We start from the raw sequence: 5,134 nt of genomic DNA, 5'->3' as shown, positions 1-5,134 counted from the left end.
AAAAGTAAGATATATTTAGGTAATGTCAGTTGCCAAACCAGAGATAGGTTAGAAAGGTTGTCTTAAACCAATGGCTAAACTGTTGGATTTAGTAAAAGAAAAAAAATGATTTTTAATGTGAGGATAATGTTTATAGGAAAAAAGACTATTAAATAGAAATCTCATTATTTCCCATCTTGAGTTCCAACCAGTTTATTTGGCTGTAGAGTTATCATCTGTCCATTCCAAAGGCATTTACTGTCTGTTCTAAAAGGACAATATAGTTAAATTCTCATAATAAAGTAAATTGTCATAGAAGTCATGTCTTAATGTAGAGTTGTTTTGCAAGATTGGACTTCCCATTACTAGTTTATTCCTAGCTCTGACAGAGAATTCCTCAAAGTATGGATTGAGTGTAAGTGTTAATATTCTGTTTAGTTTACAACTTTCTATTTCATCTCCATGTTACATATAAATCCTAACACTGGTAAGTCAGAACGGTTAAGGTGATTACTGTTGAGCATGTGAGCAAAATGTTCCACTCATGCTCATCCTATGTACATATATAGTCTTCTACTTTTAGTATAACAACTCTGATTTGAAAGCCAGTGTGCACAGTTTCCAGTAGAGCTTTTAAATTCAAAGAAATATTGTGGCTGCAGTCCAACAAAAATGGACTTGAAAACAGCTACTGCTGGTAGTGGAAAGACCATGTATCTTTTGGATACTCAAGGTAGACTGAACTATAAATATGCTTTACTTTGCCTTACTCTGTGTCACTGAAAGCATTCACCATCAAAACTATTGCCATAGCTTGATTTAGCCTTTGGCAGACTGTATTTTTACCTACCAAAACATGTGCTTGGAACGCGCATCCAAGACACTGAGTTTCAGAAGTTAAGCAGCACAGATATCCTACTGTAGGATGGATATGGTATGGTGTTTAGAAATTTAGTTTGACACTGTTTTGTACTGTGTTATACAAACTCACAAATAAAAGCCTATCTTTTTTGAAATTGTGATTACAATTGTAGTTTCCAGCATTTCTAAGGCACAAACTTTTGAAGAGTCTCAAATCCCCAAACCTGGATATATACAACTCACTGGAGAATTTACAGTTAAGTAAAAATTTCCCTTCTTTCCTTACAGCAGGTAACAGCTAGGGCAGGGATTTTTCAAGTGGGAAACAGCATGAGCAGGGTGTTAATCTCATTCCCCAGGGCTGCAGCCCCAATCCAGATGCTCTCACCCCCACTCCTTCTTTTATGTCCAAATTACAAGTTTGAAATTCCAGTTATAGAACTCCAGCATCACCTATCATTTGGCCCTTACACTGAGCTGGATCAAGGAGTCCATTTTACCCAGGACTGACTACTTTGACAAAATGGCTCTTGTATATCCTTCCTAGGGTCTCTCTTTAAATATCAGAGATGCCACAGATTGAACCTGAATATGTAATTTTGAAAAAGAAATACTGGTAGTATGGACAAAAACAAGGTATGAACAAAGAAAGAAATCATGCTATGTTGGTTCAGGAATTTTTAGATGCTGGCAAGATGAACCCTGTGAATGGAGAACCTGCATAAGCCAAGCACTGTTTACCTTAGGGTGATAAATATAGCCATCTTTATGCTGACAACACAGCCACATTCAGAATATCATCTTTCATACCAGGATACTTCAGTGGTTCTGACCCACCCAATGAATCACACTGATTAACATACAAGCATGTCCTAAAAGAGGAACACATGGCACAGTATCCCTGAAGAAACCACATCTTTTCATACTTAAAAGATAGAAAAGTGACCAAGTTGTGCAGAGCTGACTGGTGGCAGAGTTACTCCAGTCGAAGCTTATTGGATCAATGGCTTTAAACTAGAGTAAGTTTGCAAACCATTTCAATGTAAATTCAGACCTATACTATCAAACTGGGCAAAAACAAGTCTAATTTCTTTTATACATTTCTCTACATTCTGATATAGAAACTCGTAAGGAATCAAGGTAGCTTGAATGGGTGACAATTTCTTCTGTAAATACAGGAAGAAATGTTTGTGCCTGGATTTTATTTCTGCCATCAGAAATGCAATGAAATAGTACGTGCATTCCATTTAATATTTTGGTCTGCAGACCATGAAATATTTTATTGAACTATCACATTAACAGTTACTGACTTTTCAGTTATTCAGTCTGTTTCCTGTTATTTATTGTGTGTGTGGCAGGGACAAACTAGATGTGACTTTATAAATTACCTGGGTCTGGGTTCCCCTAAGCCACCTTTCATTCCCCTTGGTCAGACAGCAGCTGCTGGGACCTCATTTCCCAAACACCACAGGGACCTCATTCGGATCAGGACGATGGTGCAGGGTAGGAAAGGGCTTCTGCCTTCCCTGCATGCCATTTCCCCAAACTGAAATGATCCCAGGGAGCATTATTTGTACTGTTGTGGAAACACACATGTACTGATGAAATAACAAGTACAGCTTTATTTGTCCTGCTCATCTCTTTTTCTTCAACTTAAACAGAATAAAAACTAAGGGAAATCTACTATACTCTGGAGTCACTAGAATTAAAAATGACCACAGAGTCTAATGCCATCAGAAATAGAAGAATAGGCAGTGCGCTAGGTGAGCTTACCTATCCCCAGAGCTTTACGAAATATTAAACTTGTTTCAGAGAGCCTGAATCTTTTATTCGGGGTCTGCAAACACTGGAACAATGGTCTAGAAAACAAGAGGTCATCCATCAGAGAGAATAATAAAAAAACAGAAAAGAATGACATGCATAACAATAGATGAAAGCCCCCCCCCCCCAGGATAAGAACTTCTACACTAAAACACAACCATTAGCAGTGATACAAGCACCCAAAGTTGCAACAAGGAGATTATGAGAGAGTTAGTTTTTTCCCCTTCAAAGTGCCAGGAACTATACTGGCATCATTTCCTTAGCCAATGCAAGGTATGCATCTCCTGTACATGTGTAGAAAGTACATGTATCTTGTGGCTTCTGTGTCTCTGCTTTTGCTCCTGCCCTATTCTGTTGTGTTTCCTTGCATTTTTTTGTTTTCTAATTTTTATACACACTATAAAAATCACTAAAAACAGAATGCGTATAGCCTAGAGTGGTTTCCCCATTGCTGCTGCAGTTGCTGATAAAGTGCACGGCAATGAGGATCCCACATGACAGGATTCCCTGCAGTTTCCCAGCAGCAGTCACTGTGGCTTTTCCAATTGTTTTTTAAAAATCGGCACTAGAATATGATTCCATCAGTATAACTTTATAACAATATGTACAACAGATTCTCTGAATTCCCAGCTTTTGTTTTTTTAGAAGTTTTTTCTATCCCCTTTCCTTGTGGAGATATACTTTTACTAGTGTTGAGAGGGTAATAAATTATACTGGTGCTTACAATGTGCCTGGGCTTACAAATATTCTTCTGAAAGATTTTAACCAGAATGAAATGTCCTTTAGATTTGTAATAAAGCTGTGTCACTTAAACTGTGTCTGGCCAATGCTTAGATCAGAGAACACATTGGACCACATGCAGGGCACCCATATTTCCTGAGGTAGTGTTGCCAGGTTTCTGCTTTGGGCAGGAGATTGTCCTGCCTACAGCCAGCTTCCTGCTGCTGCTCAACTGGGCAGCAGGAGAAAAATGGGGAGAGTGATCACCAGTATCCTGACACGATAACATCACTTCTGATGTCACTGAAAGGGAGGCATCGCTTCATAGACAACACTTACATTTAGAACTCCACAGTTAAAACAAAGAGTTTGGTTGAATGCTAGAGTGTTGCTGGCAATACAGTAATGTCACTGTTGGTCACACTGGAAGTGTTGCTGGTAAGCCCCTCCCCTTGACAGGTCAGTCTCCTGCCCTGTCCTGGAGGACAGTGGAATATAAATGTAATAAAGAGTGCCAAAGATTTCAGCCATAAAGCTACCCAATTTTGTGGCTTCCTGGTGCGAGGTGCAAACAGGAACCTAAAATGGGGGCCTGGATTTTCCTTGTGCCAGTGTGATGCAACCAGTGACAAAGAGCATGATCATGCTAGCCCAGGTGTAGTGCAGTCTGCAAGGAGGAGCACATGTACAGTGATGCCCAGGTTCACAGTCTAGTGAACAAGACCCAATGCAGCCTACAAAGAGGAGCACAGCACAAAAGAGCCCAGTTCTGCCCTGTGCCATCCCAGGCCCTGTCCAACCTGCAAGAAAGAGCCCAGTGGTGTTTTCTCTTCAGCAACCTGTTTGCCTTCCTTCAGGTAGGGAGTGTGGTGGAAAGGGGGTGGTTCTAGGGCTGTTTGGGCAATCCAGTCCACCGTAGAAACGTTATCTATACTGGTTAGATTGACAGCTTGAGTTCCTTAAGAACCACAGGCTGTATGTCACCTGAACTTAGAACCTTATTCTTTTTAATTTGACTGGAAGTCCTAGAACTTCATCTCTCATCACCTGTTTTCCTGTTCTTCAAACACTCTTTTTCAACACAGCCACTCCAGTGCAGTTGCCCTACACTTTCCAGAGTGCAAAGAATTCATTTATTGAAAGAATTTGCTGTCAGATACATCCCTGTTTTCCTTTTGATTGCTTAATCCTTCCTGGAAGGCGTGGCATGGAGACTGGCATTCAAAACTTTGATGCCTTCAGTAAATGTGAAGCAACTACAGAGAAAGGTTTGAGGAGACAACAAAGTCTTACAGAGGGCTGTCAACTCCAGGTTTGGAAATGCCTGGAGATTGGAGGGTGGCAACTGGGAGAGAAGGGGACGGACCTTGGTAAGGTATAACGCCCTGTAGCCCACCTTCCAAAGCCATTTTCTCCAGGAGAAGCAGAATAAATGCTTTAGATAAACAGACACAAAATAAGCGATTTATGTCGTCTGGAGATCCGTTAGACTCGAGTCCAGTAATTCCAGATCTCCCCTCCCCACTGGAGGTTGGCAACACTGTTCATGAGGCAGCTTCACCATCCGCGCACCCCAAAGGGCCGGGGTTGCTTAAGCGAGATGAAGCAATTGAAGCAGGGGAGCAGCAGGTGCGGCTGTCAATGTCACCGTCGCCAGCAGTCCACAGCGATCAGCAGCAGCAGCACGAGGAGAGGCCGCCCTGTCTGCGTGGCCGTCAGCGCTCCCCACCGTATCTCGGGGGGCGGAGAAACC

The sequence above is a fragment of the Gekko japonicus genome, unplaced genomic scaffold, assembly GCF_001447785.1.
Source record: "Gekko japonicus isolate JY-2015 unplaced genomic scaffold, Gekko_japonicus_V1.1 scaffold245, whole genome shotgun sequence".
Lineage (NCBI taxonomy): Eukaryota > Metazoa > Chordata > Lepidosauria > Squamata > Gekkonidae > Gekko > Gekko japonicus.
The sequence above is the reverse complement of the archived record's forward strand: the minus strand, read 5'-3'. Positions refer to the sequence as shown.